Raw genomic sequence first — 11842 nt, 5'->3', positions numbered from 1 at the left:
CTTCCTTTTTTCATTGATTCTATCAGTGTCTTTAAAATATCTCTCATTTGCCCCCCAGTGTGGGATATGATCCTAGTTAGGGTTTCTTTTGAAAGAAAATTATTCTGGCTCAAATATGGATTACAAGGGATATAATCTTTAGATAGTGAAATGGTAACAAAGATGGTCTTTTCTCATTTCATGCAAGGTCGGTTAGAACCGATAAATTTTGACCCATTTTCACTGCTTTGTCTGGATGGTAAGGAAAGACTGGCATCAATATTTTCTGCCCCCTAGTTTATGTCTCCTTTTCTTTTAGCCCTTTCTCAATCATTTGACTTTTGTTATTAACCTTCCTTTTTTCATTGATTCTATCAGTGTCTTTAAAATATCTCTTGTTTGCCCCCTAGTGTGAGAAATGATCCCAGTTAGGGTTTCTTTTGAAAGAAAATTATTCTGGCTCAAATATGGATTACAAGGGATATAATCTTTAGACGGTGAAGTGGTAACAAAGATGGTCTTTTTCTCATTTCATGCAAGGTCGGTTAGAACCGATAAATTTTGACCTTATCTAGTATAATGCTTTGGAATTGTAAGAGTCTTGATTCATGAGTCCATAACTATTGAATCCATTGCGTGTCATTATGAATTTTGCAAAAACTTAGCTATATGATGTGTGGTCCAATTTTGTGGTGTGAGCTCAAGATTTGTTCAGTCACCTCTTACCATTTTAGCGAACATCAAGTCATTTCTGGAATCAGAATACTTTTAATCATTCAGGATTGATTAGCCTTGATTTTGCATGTTGGAGTTCAATCAAAATATTTTACCAAAATAAACTTTGAAATAAACATCCTTTTATTTCAAGACAAATAATAAGACTAAGAACAAAGCATAATCCATTGAAAGGTGAGATGTGATCCTATAACAAAATGATGGACAACTAAATTGACAACATAACACCTCTAAATAGCTTCTTCATCAGTCCTCTATGTCTTGTTGTCACTCATTGGTGAAGGCCTATTGACTATATGATCGTTGATATCATTCTTCACAAAATCTGTTTGTCTCTTGCTCACTAACTTGTAGGCTTAATCTTCGAAGCTCTTGCAATTCTTCACATCTTCTTTGGATTATTCCATCTAGAGGATCATGCCTTGGGGGAATGAACTAATTGTGATTTTTTCCTTGGTGGCAAAGGTGAGCTAGAATGGGAAGCATCTATGGAGCAGACCCTTCCTTAATTGTAGCATGTCAACGTGCCCCGTCTTAAAGTTGAAGAACATCACATTAGAAAAATATTATCCTATCAGCATAATATCAGAATTGCAAAAGGCCAATGGACTCACATAGGGTTCTTTCCTTGTCAAAACCCCTATGTTTAATGGATGACTCTTACTCCATCATTTTCTGTCATGATCCTCCATCATCCATACTTCCACGAGATTACTCTCCCTATCGATGCAGGTCATGGCGAGCTTTCTTTGTATTCAGTAAGTTTGATATCTTTGTTATTATCATCCTCAGAGGCTGGCAGGGGAAGTGGGAACAAACAATGACTCTCCCTTTTCATATCAAATGCAAATATATTTTTCTTCCAAGTGAGCTAGTGAAGTGAGCCATTCACAGATGCTTTTGTCATGCGATGAAGGGATTCTTCAGGAGGCAACTTCACTTCATCTAACAGCTTCCATTTCCAAGTTGTTGATTCAAATAACTCGACTCTAATGCAGTGGTACATATAGAATTCTTTATGTGAACGAAACTTGGTCTTTGAGAATCTCACAATCTTGTATCGTACAGGCTTTGACCTTTCAACCATTAGGCTTGATTCTATAATATCATGTCGTGTCTTTGGATTTGGGATCTTTTGCCATTGTTGGATGGACGAGATACACATATAATAACATGATTTATTATGTGCATAACAAAGTAGAACCCCTTAATTTGTTGATGACACAATTTTCACTTGTTTTGGAAGAAAATCAAAAGGTGTTTGTGTATAGGTCTTCATAGCGTCAGTTGAAACAAAGGAAACCTGATTTTCATTCCTAATCATGCTTTGGACAAGGAAACCAGGGACAATATTGGTTCTTTTGGCCGTGTAGCTTTGTGAAAAGGGATTTGTAGGTCAACTTGTTGTACTCTTTAGACAAAAGCCTACATTTCCCCACAGTGAGCGTGTCAGCACTTCATAGATGGCATCTTGGCGTAGGTCACTAGCTGAGTCCATTTGATTAGAGAACCCTATTACCACAAGCTATGTTTCTTGATAGAAGACTTGAGCGAATCCTTCTTAACACTGGTTGATGTCGGCAACTCTTGATTCTGCAGGGGAGAACAGAATTGGGGGACCTTTATTTCAATCTGGTGCATGTATGTTATTTACAATGAATTGATGTATATAAATGTATGTGCACGAGGTATGGATGACTATATTAGGGAGCTCATACTTTAAGGATAGGTTTTGGGCAATTACATGATGGATAGGCTTTCTACTTGGTCTCAAAATGATCTCATATTTGTCCGATGACGATCTTTGTAAAGACAGTATGGGGGCGTTGCAAGAAATAGTTAAAGAACGTATGCCCACCATTACCAAGCAGACACTCAGATATAAGTTGAGTGTTTTATGCATTTGAACCCTGACCAATAGTCATAAGGCAGATCGTTAATCCCTCACCAAACTTATAAGATTGTATGTACTTTCAAAAATTATAGCGTGATGCATGAGACAATTATATACAATGTATGAACCAATATATACAGAATTAAAGTGTATGAGAAAATAAAGAATCGCATATTACCAATGACAAACAAACCTAACAATAACACAAAAATCAGACAAAATAAAGCTTATTCCACAAGGTCCCCAGTGGAGTCGCCATTCTGTCGCACGTGTTCGCACGACATCGCGGTGAATCATTGATTAGTATTTAAAAGTGCATTCTTATCAAGGTTTTATATCATCATTTTGCACTTGAAGTATTAATAACTCCTTAACTAAAGCATGTTTTATAATAACATGTCTGATACTATAAGATACCTTAATATATGGTAAATGTTCATCTTAAATATAGGCTTATCACATAAATCAAAGGATTGATTGATGAATTCAACTACTGAAATTGAGAAGATAAAGAGAGGGTGAAGCTTAGAAAAGTGATGCTGGTTTAGTCCAAATTGGAACACTATTTAGTAATTGGGTCATATCTGGAGCTGTAGATCTTAGATTTTAGTCTGCTTTATATGGATAGAAAGATAAGACATAGGCCTAAAACTTTCATGTGGAGTCCAAGATTTAAAAAGGCCTTTTTCAAGTCCAAATTATAGCAACAACAGAGAAGTCCGAATCTGTCCTGCAACTCATACACTGTTTAGTGTTCAGCCCATATCTCGAGTTCTAGAAGTCCAAATGACCTCAAATTTTTTTCCCTGGAAAGCTGAGACAATTTCCTAGAACTTTCATGAGTAAAGGTGGTTCAAATTCTGACGTTAGCAATGATGTTTTGTTTAGAAAAGAAGATAAGGATTGTCACCAAGTCAAGATGTGGCCACCCACTCAACAATTATTCATCAAATATAGAAGTGTGTAGAAATGGCAGGTTCCTCAAGTGATCACATAAGAAATATTTGTGTTTTTGGTGGATCCAGTCTTGGGAAAGAAAAAGAGATTTTAGAATTAGCAAATCATCTTGGTTAGGTACTAGTTGAGAGAAAGATTCATTTAGTGTATGGGGGAGGCAGCCTTGGGTTAATAGGGGGTGTGTCAATAGCTGCATTTTTAGGAGGCAATCAAGTCTTGGGGGTTGTCCCCAAAGCTTTAGCAAATGGAGACATCATTGGGAAAAAAAAATTGGAGAGGAACTACAGGTCTCCACAATGTCTGATCGAATGAATACAATGTTTAAACACGCTGATGCCTTCATTGCCTTACCAGGTGGTCTGGGCACATTGAAAGAGATATTTCATATTTCCTCTTGGGCCCAACTGCACATTCACCATAAACCTATAGGTTTGTTAAATGTTAATGGTTTTTATGATAATTTGTTGTCTTTCCATGATCAAGCTGTGGAACAGGAATTTCTAACATCTTCAGCATGATAAATCATAATCTCTGCTGCTACTACTGAACAATTGATTGACCAACTACAATCTTTCATCCCTGTCATTGATCCTTGCATGAGTCGCCTAAATTGGTCAACTAAGAAAAGCCGTAAAAAGCTTAGATTAGATTTGAGCCTTCATTTATGAAACCTTGTGTCTTTTGATTTTATTAATAGCATATTATTTTATTTTCTTATATTTGTTTAAGTGTGTTTAAAGTTTGTCAGTGTTCGTTGTTTCAGGTGATATCTTCTATACTCTATCTTTCTACCTTAGGACATTGAGGACAATGTCTCATTTTGGTTGGGGGGAGAGGGTAGTAGTTGACATTAAAAAAAAAAACTAACTTACTAACTGTTTTTGCTATTATTAAAACTATTTGACAAAATTGTTATTAGGATGACAGAGTAAGGAGTTAGTTTTATTAACTCTTGAGACACATCTTAGTAAGTATTCTTATTAGGATGGCAAAGTAAGGAGGAAATTTTATTGACTCTTGAGACGCATCTTAGTAAGTATCATTACCAATGTCTATCAGAATACTTCTTGAAATATTCAGGTTTACAAACTCTCGCATTGTTATCATTTGATTCTGCTCATATACTCATTTAACAAGTATTCTTAAACCTTCATTTTCACACACACACACTTTAACATATGATTGTGGGTTGCACATTGGATTATTACATTATTTATGTTCTTTTGTTGAAGGTAACAACTAAGGGAGATGGATAGTATATAATTTGCAAAAAAAATATGATAATATTGATTATAATAAAAACATAGATAAGTTTGGTTTCGTAGCCTCCCTAACCTAAACAATTAAGCCCGAATGAGTGTTTTAACACCTAATACCCTAAAGTCAACTGACTTGGGAGCTATTGGCCCAAATCTTGTTACATGGGTTAAGCAGAAAAGCTTAAGGAAATCAAACATTGCACTATCTACGTATCAGTATCTGCAACCTAAGTTACTAAACTCGTAGGGATGTCTCAACACCTAATGCCCTTAAACCAACTAGTTTGGGAGTCATTAGCCTAAAGCTCATTACATGGGTTAAAGATGCATTGTGTTTTAAGTTGTATGTGTGTGTGTGTGTGTGTGTGTGTGTGTCTATATATATATAAAAAGAAAGAAAAAAAAAGAGAAAAAAAGAGAAAATAATAATAATAATAATCCCATCCTAAGGAAGTTAACCTTAAATATTAGAACATAATATTGTTTTCTTCCAATAATAGCCCCATAATCTATGTTTTCATTCATTGAGCACATAAAAAGAAGGTTTATTAATATCTTGTTTAAGAAATATGAAGCAGAAATATATATTTAATTAGAGTTTATTTATCTATATAGATTAATGGAAGTTGAATGATGAATGCCTTGCTTTATGGAACTTGCAAATTGTTTTTCTATTTTAACGCTTTGATTACTAGGGACTAGTAATAAGCTGGTTGGGGGGGTGATTAGTACTTAAAAGTACATTCTTATCAAGGTTTTATATCATCATTTTGCACTTGAAGTATCAATAACTCCTTAACTAAAGCATGTTTTATAATAACATGTCTGATACTATAAAATACCTTAATATATGGTAAATTTTCATCTTAAATGCAGGCCTATCACATAAATCAAAGGATTGATTGATGAATTCAACTACTGAAATTGAGAAGATAAAGAGAGGGTGAAGCTTAAAAAAGTGATGTTGGTTTAGTCCAAACTAGAACACTGTTTGGTAATTAGGTCATATCTAGAGCTGTAGATCTCGGATTTTAGTCTGCTTTATATGGATAGAAAGATAAGACATAGGCCTAAAACTTTCATGTGGAGTCCAAGATTTAAAAAGGCCATTTTCAAGTCCAAATTATAGCAACAACGGAGAAGTCCGAATATGTCCTGCAACTCAGACACTGTTCAGTGTTCAGCCCATATCTCGAGTTCTAGAAGTTCAAATGACCTCAATTGTTTTTTCCTGGAAAGTTGAAATAATTTCCTAGAACTTTCATGAGTAAAGGTGGTTCAAATTCTGATGTTAGCAATGATGTTTTGTTCAGACAAGAATATAAGGATTGTCACCAAGTCAAGATGTGGCCACCCACTCAACAATTATTCATCAAATCAATAGTTCCAAATTTTGGCCTATAAAAGGAGGCATTTGCCAAGCATTTAGGCATCTTGGTGTTCAGATCAAGATCATGCTCTTGCTCTCTTTCTTTGTATTTTGTAATGTTCAAGTTTTATTTTATGTTATATTAATCTCTTGTTTATGCTTTTCCTTTCCTTTCCTTTCCTTTACTTATATAATTATGTTCTTATCTTGTTTATTTATGTTTCTTTCTTTTATTATGTTTAGCTAAATTTATTATGTCAAGGTGAAAAGGTTACACTAATGGTGTAAGAATAAGTATAATATAAACTCAACATGGACTTTAATGCTTGATACTAACATGTTTTATATTTATTATCTTGCTCACTCTTAATACATTGCTTGTTAAATGGTTAATCTAGATTTGTGTTGAACAACCCTTGGTACAACAAATACTTGGCACTTTCATAGCCCAACTGTATGGTATGACCGACACCTGTGCTATGAAAGGAACTTGATTTGTTGTTAACATAAGTTATCACCATGAATACCTGATAATATTTACAAGTATTGGCATTACTCGAAAAAGATAATTAATGTAATCATGTTAACAATTTATAATCCAATTGAAACCTCCTTTGTGTGCGGTTTCCAGTTGAGTAATAAGAGTTTGTACTATACTTGTTTGAAGTACCATTAGTGGATCCTCTAATCTTGACATTTGTTTTTATCATTGTTTAATCATTACATTAATTTTGCATCTCAAAGTTATCTTTATTATTACTATTACTATTACTATTATTATTGTTGTTATTACTATTATTATTATTACTACTACTACTACTATTATTTTTATTATTACTATTATTATTAGTATTAGTACTATTATTATTATTATTATTCTATTACTATTATTACTATTGTTGTTATTGTTATTATTATTATTATTGTTGTTGTTGTTGTTGTTATTGTTGTTGTTGTTGTTGTTATTATTATTGTTGTTGTTGTTGTGTTGTTGTTATTTATAATTTATATAGTTAATCTCCCTGTGGTTCGACCCTGGTCTTGCCGGGTTATTTATTACTTCGACACTCCTGCACTTGGGAGAAGATATCAATCTTTTGGTCATGTCAATCGTCCACCCTCAGGTGTATCTGTATGTCTATCTAGCAAATATAGGGAGACGAGGAATTCTTGTCTTTTATCAGTGGAAATTGGAATGGGAGTCGCTACCTAGTATTCTGGTCACTAAGAACCCAAACTGTCTTAGATATTGAGTACGGAGATTGGTTGCGTCAAGGAAAGGTATTAGCACCCCAACTACGCCCTACCTAAGATAAGCTGCATTATTTTATTGTCTGATAAAATCTAAGGTTTTGTTGTGGTTTCTAATTGTCGGTTTATCTACAGTTTAAAAAAAGTCCTCATCTGTAAGGAGATCCTTATCTTTTCAGGTAAAAACCTAACTGTTATATGTCGTCAAAAGAAAAACCTTTTTAATATCATGAATACATTTTACGTATAAATGCATAATCCTTGATACTAAAACAAAACAAAATATTTTTTTGGAATTTTTGAAATATTGACCAAATTCTCGTGACTTTAATAAACTGGTTATTAAAACCAGAATACATGCTAAAACATTTTTTTTTGAAGTTTTCTTTATTGTATGAAAATATGATATGGTTTTTTCTTTGAGAGACTTGGCCGTATGTCTAAAAACAAAAACATTTTTTTTAATTTTTCAATGTTTTGACGAAAACCAGGTATTTTAATATTGGATTTATATCTTTACAGTATAAAAATACAAACCAATATTAAGCAAAATTTAGTAAAAAAAAAACATGGAAAAATTACAATTTTCGAAAAGAATTTTTTTTTTTTAATTGAGCCTGACTCAGCTATTCGGGTTAGGCCAGAATTGGCCTAGCCATGAACAATGGCTCTCCACTGTTCACATGCTACGTGAACATTGGAGGCTGGGGTGGCGAGACGAAGCAGGAGAGGATAAAGAAGGAGCAAAACAGAGGAGGGAACACAAAAACCGAAAGAAAAAAAAAGAAAAAAAAAAGAAAAAAGAAAAATAGGGGAGGTTTACAAACGAAGAAAAAAATAGAGGGGGAATTGTTTTTGAGAATTGAGGGGCACAATCAGAACAGAAGAGCGGACGACATAAAAAGAAAGAAAGAAAGAAAGAAAGAAGGGACGAAGAAGAGAAGGAAAACAGAGAGAAAAAAAAGCAGAGATGAAAAGGGAGAAGAACCACCGCGAACCACCAGCGCCACTACTAGCGCCGCTGCCTGTCGCCTCCAGCAGCTCTGCCAACGACAGCAGCCACCGCAGGTCAGCCCTTCTCCCTTTCTTTTTCTTCTCCTACTTCGTCTCGCCACCCCAGCCTCCACTGTTCACGTAGCTTGTGAACAGTGGAGAGCCACTCTTCATGGCTGGGCCAGAATAGTTAGGCACGACCCGAATAGTTGGGTCCGACCCAATTAAAAAAATAATCTTTTTGAAAATTGTAATTTCCACTTTTTTTTCTACTAAATTTTGCTTAATATTGGTTTGTATTTTTATACTGTAAAGATACAAATTCGGTATTAAAATACCAGGTTTTCATCAAACCATTGAAAAATTAAAAAAATATTTTTGTTCTCAAGCATACAGCCAAGTCTCTCAAAGAAAAAACCATATCATATTTTCATACAATAAAGAAAACTTCAAAAAAATATGTTTTAGCATGTATTTTGGCTTTAATAACCAATTTATTGAAGTCACAAGAATTTTCCCAATATTTCAAAAATTCCAAAAAATTATCTTGTTTTGTTTTAGTATCAGGGATTATGCATTTATACGTAAAACGTATTCCCGATATTAAAAAGGTTTTTCTTTTGACGACATAGAATAGTTAGGTTTTTATCCGATAAGATAAGGATCTCCTTATAGAGAATGACTTTTCTTAAACCGTAGACAGACTAACAATTAAAAAGCACAAGACCTTAGATTTTATTAGACAACAAAACAATGTAGCTTCCTTAGGTAGGGCGTAGATGGGGTGCTTATACCTTCCCTTTATGCAATCAGTCTCCGTACCCGATATCCAAGACCAGTTAGGGTTCCTAATGACCAGAATACTAAGTGGCGACTCCTATTCCAATTTTCCACTAATAAAAAACAAGAATTCCTTGTCTCCTCATATTTGTCAGATAGACATACAGATACACTTGAGGGTGGACGATTCGCTGCGACGCCGCGCGGACACATGCGACAACTATATCCCAATCAATAATCTCTTTCTAAAAAACCAATTTGTTTTTAACTAAGATCAAGGATTTTCATCTTTTGGAGAATACGTAGAAGAAGTGAGAAAAAAATTAGAACAATATGCATCAAAAGTTGTTACTTGAAAATATAAATTACATCATATGGATAATAACAACTAGGTTGTCCAAATTGAAATCGGATGCAAAAGATTTCAAAGAGCATTCAATAGAACTTCCAAGTTTGGAAAATGATCTTTACATTCAACTCGTCAAACAGAACTACCATACTGATCTAAAGTAACTTCAAGAATCTCTCTGTAAAATAATCTTGTGCTCTCACATCCATCAGGTCCCTAGTACCCATAAAAACCATCAAATTTAATAGAACTTCCAAGTTCAGAAAGAAAGTTAAATGTGATATGCATTTTGTTATTACAAACAAATCCCCTTCACTTTTAATTAAGAAACTTACTTTATAATAAAAAATATTAATATTACATCGTTTTCATTTTTATTTTAAAATATATAATTTGAAATAAAATATAAAAACATTATTCAATTTTTGTTTTTAATGTAAAAAAACAAAAATCAGTTTTCAATATTTTCTAAATAAACTAAAGTGATTTTTTTGGTATATCACATTGGTTTGTTTGGTATATCACATCGTTTTGTGTGACAATTGTGTGTGTTTATTTTTGTACTCCTAAACCTAAATTTATCAACCAAGTGCAAAATCAAGCTTTGTCCTGACCTTTAGTATAGTTTAATTAATAATTTAATGTAAAGAAGGGAAAGGGAACAAGAAAGATGGGTGTGTTTCCTTTGCGCTTTTTATTTATTTATTTATTTTTCTCTCTATATTAGAAGTTTGAAAAACTTTATGACAATAATCCACTTTCACACTTGGAATGTCTTTTTGCGTTCCTTTGACCAATGCCAAGAAAATAAACAGTACGGCGAACCCATAGGATGGTGATGGTCCTGATGGACTGCTACCGCTTTTGCTTATCACCAATGGCCATGCCTAAAACTTTGTGCTATTTTCCAAAATCAACAGATTAGATTACATGGTTACCTAACAAATAATAATTCAATAAGACCCTCTTAACCCAAAGAAAAATACCCAAATAATAATTCATAGTTACCCGAATGTGATTTGCCAATACCATCACTTCTCGCATCAAGATTAGTGAGATTATGTAGCTCAACTGATCAAGTTTTAGATTTATTTTTTATTATTTCTCGAGATATGCAAGTTCGGTGTTTTAACAATGTTTATATTTTTTTCTTTATTTAATAATAGTCCAAGATTTATTGTTAAATGGTGGTAGTGCCATAAAGCTAATGACAAACTGACAAGAAAAATAAAAGTTATATATAAAAAAAAAAAGAAAGAAAGGCCAAAAAGTAGTAAAAACCATGCAACAATACATACCAAGATCTTATAGCCAAAACTAACAAGATTTTACTTATTAGACCAATTAAGATGCTTTCTGAACTTTTCTGTGTATCGGTAGTTTTCATCAATTATCTTAAATCATAACATTAAACGATGAAGAACCAACTCAAATACTATATCCCAACCAATAATCTCTTTCTAGAAAACCAATTTGTTTCTAACTTAGATCAAGGATTTTCATCTTTTGGAGAATACGTCGAAGAAGTGAGAAAAAAAATGAAACTATAATAGTGCCAATTCCGGGATTACACAAGGAAATTATATTACTGAATTTTATGGGTAGTTTTTTTTTTTATATCGGTTTATTTCACATTCTACTAAAATTTCAGCAGAATCTCCTCTATACCGAGAGGTCCCAAGTTATCGACAATTCATCATGTACACAATTCATGTTCATTCCATAATTACTACATATTTATGTCACATCACAATCACAACCATTACTAGTCACAATATATGAATTTCACATATTCATCTCAACATAAAATTTACAACACAAACAAATAGCAATAAACTTGATTAGTAACATTAATATTACAAGCATAAAATAATAAAGCTCTTAGGTCTCAAGGATTAACATAAGGAAATACTAACAACATTCAAGTCGCATAATTAATTAAAGCAAAATACATTAATATTCATTTCATTCTAAGTTCATACAAAAGAAGTAGAAATGCTAACCCCTAATTCATACAAAAGGAATTAACAACATGAAATTCCCAATTCATATAAAAGAATTAGAATAGTTAATTTCCTAATTCATGAAAAAGAACTAAACATCTAGGACACTACTCCTGACGTGAATGAGAAGGATCTGCAACATTAAAACATGAGAATAATTATATTAAATAAATAAAATACAACAAAATAATGGAGGGTGACGACTACATGTATCTATGTATGCAAGTACCCATTCAATCGGGCATAAACATGGTTGATCCGCTAAAGAAGAAC

This window comes from Populus nigra, chromosome 11 (assembly GCF_951802175.1).
Source record: "Populus nigra chromosome 11, ddPopNigr1.1, whole genome shotgun sequence".
NCBI lineage: Eukaryota > Viridiplantae > Streptophyta > Magnoliopsida > Malpighiales > Salicaceae > Populus > Populus nigra.
The sequence above is the reverse complement of the archived record's forward strand: the minus strand, read 5'-3'. Positions refer to the sequence as shown.